Genomic DNA, 10982 nt, shown 5'->3' with positions numbered 1-10982 from the left:
AGGCTTCTTTATTTAAATGCCTGTTAGTCGATGGTGGCTGTCACTGGAGATTTCAGCTAGGACTGTCAATCAGCTGGTAATCTGTCATTCACCTACAAATGGCTTTTATATGTAACCTGAGCATCCTGATAGCATGGTAGCCTTGGATTTCTCACATGGCATTCAGAATTCCAAAGGCAAATGTTTCAAGCAAGCCAGTTGCAAACTCAATTGACTTTTATGATCTAATTTCATGATATAAAACAAAAACAATCATGTATTCTGTTAAAAAATCTGAATATGGGCTAGGTTTGGTGAGGCTGGATCATTTCTTTCTGTATGGCTTCATCTGGGGCACTTGACAGAGGGCCAGATTATTCACTTTTTATATGGCTCAGTCACACATCTGGTAAATTGGTGCAACTTCAGCATGGAACCATAACCAGAGCCATTGTGTATGAGTGTGTGGGGATGGGGGGTGTTAGGGTGTTGGGGCAGGGAGAGGTATCTCATTTTCTCTCTATGTGAAACTATTCAGTCTACTTAGACTTTAGCATAGTCACTCTGTTCTGAGAAAAGGTGTCTCAATAGACTCAAACGAAAATTGTTTTGTCTTTGATGACCCAGTTTTGGAAGTTACAGAAAATCATTTTTATCATATTTACAAACCTATCTAGATCTAAGAAGAGAAAATAGACTGCACTTTATAATGAGAAGAGTGTCAAAATTGCATTGTAAGAAGAGAATGTATAAAGAACTTACTTTATTTAGTCATTGTTGAAAAATGCAATCTCCCAAATACTCTACTATTCTACGCTTGTAAAGAGAAAGAGAAAAAAAGAACATATATATGTGATGTATGTAAACATATACAGATGTATGAACGATCATTATGAAATTAAAATTTTATCTTTATATAACTGTTATCTAAAGTTTTAGTATTTTTTTTTAATTAGAGGGAACTCTGAGTGTCTCTTTTTTTTTTTTTGTCCAGTTTGAGTATATTGTACCAAACAAATAAACTTAGAGAAAGCCATATTTTTTAGCACACAGACATGAAGTTTGCTTTTGTTGTTGTTATTTCTTCAGGCTACAGTAGGAATTAAAATTTTGATTTTAGGTTTTGAGATAATCAGCACATTATACACTCCAACAAAATGTACCAATCAATAAAAATTACCTTAATTATTATACTGAAGTGAAAATAAATATGCCAATTAACTGATCTCCTTGATTACAAAAGGTTGTTAGTAAAATGTATAATATTGAGAGATATTTAATTTCATTTCATGACTTGATTTTAAAACAAAGACAATCTTAAACCATTAAGCTTTGTAATTTGCTTAAAGTAATAACAAAACAAAGGATTCTCAGAAAAGGAACAAAAGACTACATGACTGAATTTTTTTCAAATAAAATTACATTTTATATCAGCAATTTATAGAAGAAAGTAATTATCAGATTATACTGTTTGTTCTATTCTTAAATAATATAGTATCTTTATTAAAAACACATGTAATTCTCCTTATTTGGCCACGTAAATATAAATGGTGCTTTTGCTTATTTGATATTAGGAAACATAAGTACTGAATTTAATGCCACATTTAAAGTGTCACTAACCACTGATTAAACTCTGTATATATTTGAAATCATCATGTAATTTTGAACAGGCACTTATTTTTATAAAGTTAAGCTGCTCAATATGTCTAGATTGTATAAGTCTTCTAACATGCAGAAAAACTGATATATAAATACACACAGTGGAATCCTGATATGGGAAAAAAACTTGATTTTAGCTCGCTGATATAAGATGATTAACAGAGGAATCATAACTCAAAGACAATTAAGTATCTTTCTAAAAACATCACTTTTCATAGCTCGATTTATTTGGAAATATTTGCTGAACAATTCAAATAATAAACCATAATGCTATGTATAATAAGCTGATTATGTTTTAATTTAGTTCTAGAAAGAGGAATCTAGTTGAGGTAGATTTATACTGACAATTTAGATATGCCTAAACTATTTTTCCCAGGATTCCCTTTTCTTGGTGATTCTGGGTTAGGGATTGGACACAACAGAAATTTTTGTTAGCTTGAAGATGCATAAAGAGCACGAACCACTTTATTCTGAAGGTCCTTACTATGCTCTGAGCTCCATCAGAGCTGACGCAAGTTGCCAACACATTGCCTCACTCTGTTGGGTGAGCAGCTACCCTGGATCCCAATGACTGTCTTATTTCAGCTGCTGTAAGTCAGGTACATGCACATCCTCATGGTAATGAGTGCCAGCAACCTCTGCAAGAAACTAGCATTTTGGGGATTGGAGGCAGTTAAAGGCATATCTGGGTTTCATTTTGCCCTTTCGGTTCCAGTTTGTTCTTGCTTTTCTCCATCTTAAGGTCAAGCTTTTACCTACCTATCAGTTGTTCACAACTACAGCAATTTTAGGCTCACCAGCAGACACAGTTGTATTAGTCGTCGCACAGAATTTTTCAATAGTTTCCACAATTATGGAGTTCTAACCCTATAGTAAATCTCGTATTTCATATTATTCATACTAGTATATTTCTCTGGTCAAACCCTAACCAATACAACAGTCAAGCCAGTTAAATCAGATTTTAGAACACTTATTTGACAGAAGTTGAGGTCTCAGTTATTACATTTTGATGGTTTTACACATGAAATTTTCCATGTTTCCCTCATAAAATATAAACATTCTATACCTCAAGCATCTTGAACTACATATTACTTAAGAATGAAATACTACTCTAATTTTATTTGGTCATATAAACTACTCTGGGTTTATATAGAGTGGGATTTATAAAAATTGATGCATAAGAAAATATAGCAAAATATTTTATGATTATAAAAAAGCTAAAAATTTCATTCATTAATCGTATACCTTCTATACAGAAGTAGTAAGATTTCAGGTGACTGTACAGATAAATAAATAATGACCCTAAACCCTTCATGTAAGCTTATCATAAACTAACATTGTTAACAGTAACATGAGAATGTCTCTTCCTTGCAAACTTAAAGAGCGTGAATAATACAGCATCTCAGATGAGGTGACATTTGAACTGAGTCTTGAATAACAGGAGATGTTTCCTGGTACACCAAGGACAAATAGGGATGTAGAGATAGAATTAACAACATAAAGGAATGGGGACACAAAAGACCACACGATATCCAAGAAATTGTGACAAGCTTGATGTTATGAGGTCTATTCAGATTTGTGCTTCAGATAAAGATAATTCTGAAATCAATAGGGAAGATAAACTGGAAGTGAGAATTTGAGAATGGGTCATTGGTTTGCAAGTTCAGACATTAATAGTTCAACAAGGAGGTATTTTATATCATGAACTTGAGATTCCTATAGGATATTGAGGCAAAGATATCTAGTAAGCTGATTTACATACAGGTTGGAAGGTTAGTTGAGAGGTGGGCACTACTGATTAAAATGAATCAACCACTAGCATTTTGGGTATACCACATTAGAATAAAAATATATGGATTACTTGTTTAAAATATTTGGAGAGAGGTCTTATTTTTAATTAATTTTAAAGCTCAAAATGAATTATAAGTTATTTAAATCTCCAAGTAAAGTTAATATAAACATATAAAATTATCTGAATAACTACCTCCTTTAATAGTAAAAGCATAATATTTTCCCCGAGATTATATCTTTAGATAACCCTGGGGTCCCAAACTGCTTTTAGTTCTCTAAGATTAAGTTCTTAATGTCTCACAGATTTCTACTGAGATTATAACTATTTTGCTCTTCAAGTTAGTGAAAGAAAAATACAGTCGAATTCCTTGGGGATGTGATCTAATCATAGCTGAAACATATCATTTCAGAAACCATTTCTCATAGACCAATATTGGCTCAATACACACAAGTTATTACTTCACCGGAAAGATCCTTTCATGAGAGAACTGGGATAGTTTTAATTTTAGTACTAGTACTGTGCCCTCCTGGAAACATACTTTCAAATATTCCTTGCATTGCATAACTTAAAAAAAAAAGTGCCAATAGAAAAAGTATTTAATTTGAAGGGTAATTCCTTATCAGAATAAAGAAAAATTAATTTGCAATACATTGACTCTAATTCAAAGATGGAAACTATCTAAACACATGTACACATGTTATAGCAAAAGAAAGTAAACAGACATTTGAGAGAATTATTCGAGATCTGAGGAAAAGTTTCCTGACACTATCAAGTTGCAAAGCAGTGAAATATTGAGACTAATTGAAAAACTTTTCAGAATACTAAAGAAATAGATTAATTTACTTATCACTTATATGTTCTGGCTATAAACAAACAATGGGAAAAACGTTATCTATATATATTACACACCACGTGACCAACAAATCAAGGAATTTCTCCAGATAAATTGCAGATTAAAAGACATTTTCTTTGTCAAAACAATGAGGTGATTTTTATGGTATAATACAATAGAAAAAAAATAAAGATACGAAATCATATTATAGTATTATAAAAACAAGATCGAAGGGAAAAAAATTAAATATTTTGAGGCAACTATTGAAACAAAGTTTTCATAGTCTAAGTGGAGCAATTTTGAAATTCTTTTTAGAGGATAAATTGAAATTCTATTATTGGTATCATAAAAGCTCTTTTTAGTACAAAATTGTGCACCAGAAAAGATTAAGGCATGGAAATCATTAATAATTTATTAACTCAATATTATTTAGTATCCACAAGCAGCATATTTGTTTTTTGTCCAGAAGAGATACTAGTGAAAATATGTTGCCACTCTCTTCAAAATATTTTTAGTGTATTGGTTAAAACCTTTATTTAGGGAGCTCCTTTTTATAATTGTGGTATAAAGGTAGTTGGACAATTGTCCTCTGCAGAAAACAAATATAAAACTAGACCAAATTGTTCAAAAGGGACTTTCAGGGTACTGAAAATTAAAAACACAAAAACAAAAACAAAAACAAAAAAAGGTGAACAACAAATTTAAAAGTGTTTTCTCTGGAAGGGCTGTTACTTTATCAGGAGGAACTATATGCAATCTGGGTCTTCTTTCTATATGAGAGGATCTGAGAACTCCGTGAAGTAAAATTCAATAGAAATGACAGAAGTCATAGAATCTGACTCAATGTGGACACATGTGTTGGATTGAGCAACTTTTAAAAATTCTTTTAAATAACTAAAAGAAAAATATTTTTAACATGGTTTAAAGAGCATTTTGGAGATTCCAGAAGAAAGAATCATTGAATTTGAAGATATATTAATTATAATTATTTAATACAAAATCAGTAAGAAACAAAAGTTGGAAGAAAAATGAATGGAGACACAGAGAACTGTGAAACAATATTATGCAACTGAACACATGAGTAACTGTCTCAGAAGAAGGGAAAGAAGTAAAAATATATATTGAAAATATAATAGTTAAAAATTAAGAAAATCTTGATGAAATTTTAAATTTACAAATCTAATAGGCTTGTTTAAATACATGAAGGATCAGAACAAAGAGAATTAGGTATAGACGCACTACAAGCAAACTACTGAAAGTCAAGACCAAATTAAAAATCTTAAAAGCAGCAAATAACAAGAAAAAAATGGAAACACATGTACAAGGAACAATAATTTGTTAATGACTGATCTCTCATCAGAAACAATAGAGAATAGAAGATAATAGAACGACAAGGTAAAAGTGTTATATACACAAAATATAACACCAAATTCCAACCAAGAATTCTATATTCGGCAAAATTATCTTTCAAAAATGAAAGTAAAATAAAATCTTTTTAGTTAAAAAAAATAATAAACTGAGAGAATGTATATCTAGAAGACCTACTTTACGAGAAATAATAAAGAAAGCCCTTCATACTGAAAAGAGATGAGACTAGGTTTATAACTCAGCTGGAGAGGAAGAAATGAAAGACACTAGAAACGATAAAAACGAGAGTAATTAGAAATATCAATATATATTTCTTTTTCTCTTGACTTCTTAAAATACATATGACCGTTCAAGTCAAAAAGGATATACAAACACATACTCATACACACACAAATCAGCTGAAAAAGAGATTGAGGAAATTGAATTATTCTGAGAAAAATTTGCCATTTTTTAACCAATGTAAGTCAATAATAATATGAAATGAGTTATGATAAGTTAAATATAACCACTAGAAACCTAAAAGCAAGAACAAGGGAAGGAAATCTGTTCTCACATTGCTTTTCAATATTGGAACGGATGTTCTAGCTAACAAAATAAGCAAAGGCATGAAAAGTTGTACAATTGAAAAAGAAAGTAATTCACAGGTGGAGTGATCCTGTACATAGGAAATCCTAAGGACTCTACAAAAGGGCTAGTTAAATTAATAAGTGAATTTAGTAAAGTTATAGGATACAAATTAATATGCAAAAATCAATTTTATATCCATATACTATTATCAAACAATCCCAAAATAAAATTTTACAAGTTATATTTATAAAAGTAAAAAAATTAAATTATAAAAATTAATAAAAGTTGTGCAATGTGTTTATTATAAAGGTTGTAAAACATTGTTAAGAGAAAGTAAATTAGAATTAGATCTAAAAATTAGATCATACTCCTCTCATGTATGGGAAAATTCAATCATGTTAAGAAGGCAATATTCCCTAAATTGATATGAGGATTTAAAATCTCCCTATCAAAATCCTATATTTTACTGAGACAGTGACAAGCTGAGGTTGTGATTTATATGGAAATCCAAGTTATCCACAGTAACAAAAATAGTTTTTTAAAAATTGTATGAAGCTGGAAAACATGTTATGTGATTTTAAAACATACTATAAAGCTTTAGGACTCTACAGTAGTCAAGTAGTCAAGTGTGATATTAGTATGAAGAAAGACATACGTAAATGGAACATAGTAGAGAGTCAGATGTTGACCCAAAGGCATATAGTCAATTGATTTTGCATAAAGATGCCAAGGAAATTCAATAAGGATTGTATAACATTTTCAATAAATGATGGTTGAACAATTGGTTACACAAATGCAAAAAAAATTGAAACTTTTCCCACACTATATACACAATAATTACTTCATAATGAATCAGCCATATATGTAATAAATAAAAATATAAAATCTCCAGAACAAAACATAGAAACATTTTTTGCTTTGTTTTGTTTTGTTTTGGGGATTAGGAAAAACTTTCTTAGATAAAAACAAAGCCTAGAACCATAAAAGGAAAATCTTGATAATTTGTATTTTGTCAAAATTAACAATGTTTGATCAAAAGGCACCATTAAGAAAGTGAAATTGCAAGCCACGAACTGGGAGAAAATGTTTTCAAACTATAAGTCATATAAAGTACTTATATTTAAAATATAAAAAGAATCCTACAACTCAATGATAAGGCAAGCAACCCAGTAAATAAATTGGCAAATGATTTAAATTGACACATAACCAAAAGAGGTGCTTAAAAGGCACATAAGAACATAAAAAGATGCTCAAAAGCACTAGTTATTACAGAAATGGAAATTAAAACCATAATGCCTACCAAAATAGTTAAAATAAAGAAGACTAATTTTGCCGCGTGTCAAAGAGGACATGGAAAACTAGACCTCAAACGTTATTGGGGATGAAAAATGGTCCAGAAACTAAAATAACAGTTTGGCAGTGTGTTCATGTGTCTGTGTGTTTCAGGCAAAATATACACTTACTATAGTATATGGCAATGCCTTCCTAAAGAGTATATTCAAGAGAAATGAACACATATGTCCATAGAAAGCTCTGTATGTGAATGGCTATAGCAACATTTTACATAATAGTTTAAAACTAACAAACAAAACGTATTTCAAATGGTGAATGACAAAACAGGTTGAATATGTGTACTCACAAGTAATTTTGAACTATCAGTACACACAAACACATGAATGAATCTCAAAAAAACATAATACTAATAAAAAGCAAGACACAAAAGACTACACAGTATTTAATTTCATCTATGTAAAATTTTTAGAAAAGAGACAATGTAATATGTGTGCACGCACACACACATACATATTACAATTGTTTGGGGAGATGGCTAAGAGCAGTGATTGCAACAGGCATGAAGAAATTTGAGGCTGATGGATATTTTCTAAAATTGATCTTTGGTGAGGAGTGTATGACTACATATATTCATTAAAACCATTGATGTTTACAATTAACATGGGAGAATTTTATGGCATGTAAATTATACTCAGTGAAGGTATCTAAAAAAGAAAGAAATATTTATCAAAGTATTAATATAAAATAATATGAAAATTTATATTTAATGGAAGTATGTGTACAACGTTAGCATGTGTAGCTCTTTAGAAACAAAAACGAAATCTGTTTAGCAGACAGATATCTCAAATGCTCAGACTTCAAAAAAGAATAAATATTTTTAAATGATATCTTCTGGCTTATTTAATGAGTATGAAATCACGAACATTAGCGGAACTCCCCAAAGTCAAAATAAATTTGTATCCTAAGAACTAGGGGAGAATAATAAATGCAAATCACTTTCTTTGTCTTTAACTACTTGCATTACTAATACGTATTTATGAGAGAGATTGCTTTTCTTGAATTCTGGGAAAAGAAGAAAGGATAAAGAACATTTTACAAGGGATAAAATATACACATCTGCCATGCCTAGCATTTTGTTAAAAAATGAAGTATTTTTCATGTGAAAATTTCAAAGGCAAAAGAACTACACCCATCATACACAAATATTTTAAACTATTTTAAGGATATATTTTGTATAATTTGGTAGACATGTACCTACATTCAGAAACAATATGTTGAACTTTCATATAGCTTGATAAACATTATTTGTTAAATTTAAGCATTTATCTAGTGAAATAATCTGGAACTCTAGATTAGATAGATAGATAGATGATAGATAGATGATGATAGATGATAGATAGATAAATAGATAGATAGATAGATAGATGCCCCTTTACAATGCTTCTTGCCTCCCACTCTATGATATCAAGATTTTATGATTATCAGAAACTATACTGTAGACTTTCTATCTCTAAATCATATCATCTACTACTTAGGGTTGCTATGTATCTGCACATAGCCAACCTCCCTTTTGAGACCTACACCACATAGACGCATTATAATTTATGCTTGTCTAAAGTACTGAGGACTCTAACACTTACAATTTAAATTTGTTAAATTAATTTTCCACTAATAGCATGTAAGCTGTAATTGAGGACTTGAGGGACTCTCCTACAAAAAAAAAAAAGTGCAGGATATTAATATAAGAAATTTATGACATTCAATTTGCAGATCAAGAGGTTTATTTTCTTCATTCTGGTTTATTTATAAAGAAATATTTGTTAAGTGACTACTAGTATGCTCCAGACACTACTAGTATTTTCACTGTTATAGCATTGTCACTCATGGATAAGTGGCCATGGGATAAATGCATAATCAAATCTAAAATGTCTTTATCTGAATGTTTTGTATCAAAATAACTTTAATAACTAATACATGATGTTTAATAGTTTTACTTGAAAATATATGAAATGGTATCTAATCAAATTGAACCACATTTTATATATGTATATATATTGAATAGCATTGTAAACTTAATTCACTATTTAAGAAATAAAAAGGAATAAAAATGGATACAAATATACATATGTTTAAAGCTAAGTGAAAACACCACACATATGTTCAAATGCAGCTTTAATTATCCACAAAAGTGAATAATGCAGATTCAGCTTCAATCTAATCAAAGTTTTGTAATTTTCAGTGGAAAATTGTGTGGGTAGCTTTCATTGCATGCAGGCACAGTTAGGGTAATGAGAACGACTAAAGTCATTTTTTAAATTATATACATGTAGAAATTAAAGCAAGAAGGGTAGCTTCTTTTTATTCATTAGAATAGCTAAAATGTCTCTTGTGGTACTGACTTGAAAGGAAAATTATTCTGAGATATCTAGAAGTGATATCTTATAGGATAACCTCAAATGAAATACCTAATGTAAATGAATTCTAAATTGGAAAAAAAAAAAAACCCACGGCATATAGAATTTAACTCTACCTTGCTAATAATTAGTTCATTGATATATATAATTTTTATTTACTTAAATCAGTCACTATAATAAACACTAGGCTTTTTATCCTAGAAAATTGGTTAAAATATAATTTAAAAAGGTGATAACATATTAGGTTTGATTAGAAATTCAGGTATCGATTTGAAATCATATACCATGAAAGCTGAAAAAAGAAGAAAAAACAATTAATACTTTTATAAATATTCTGACAACTACACATTTTGCTCAAGTGAAATAATGTGCCTCTCCCTAATACATTAAATTTCAATTTTAAGACTTTATGCATGCCTTTTACTGCTAAATAACTGACTTAAATATACTTTATTTTGATCTACAGCAAAAGGAAAGTTGTTAAGCTGTTTATGATTATTGGACTGGAACACATAATTACTTTAGAATCCAATTTGCATTCATCAACTGTATCATTAGGATCAAACTCTAGCATTTTGGAAGTGTGGGTTTTTAAATGAGAGAAAATAAATTTTTAAATGCCTCTCTTTTCAGATAGTAAGCCCATATAAATAACAAAATCAAGTTTTTCTTATCGTTTTCTTTTGCCTTTTACATGTAATCTCATAGTAGAAAAAATCATCTAGTCAAAAACTCAGCAAAATAAGGAATTTATTTCAAAAGGCCTTTTGGCAATTGGTCATTTGGGCTGTATTTGAACACCTATGATAAGGAACTAACTCCAATAGCAATTTAAACCAATATACCTTAGATCTTTTTGTAACATGGTTTTCCTATACTTTTGAGATGAAATCTGTACTTTGCTACACCCAGAAAAAATTTTTTTCCTAACCATAGCCATGCCAATATTGACAGCTACATCTTTTAACATCTTCTTTCTTCTCCCAACTAAACAGCTGTCAGATTTATAATAATTTTTCATCTGACATAAATAATAGTTATTTCAAAATGTAACGACCTTGTTTTGGATAAACTCTGG

This window comes from Pteropus medius, unplaced genomic scaffold (assembly GCF_902729225.1).
Source record: "Pteropus medius unplaced genomic scaffold, Ma_sr-lr_union100, whole genome shotgun sequence".
Classification (NCBI taxonomy): Eukaryota; Metazoa; Chordata; class Mammalia; order Chiroptera; family Pteropodidae; genus Pteropus; species Pteropus medius.
Note: the sequence above shows the minus strand (reverse complement) of the source record.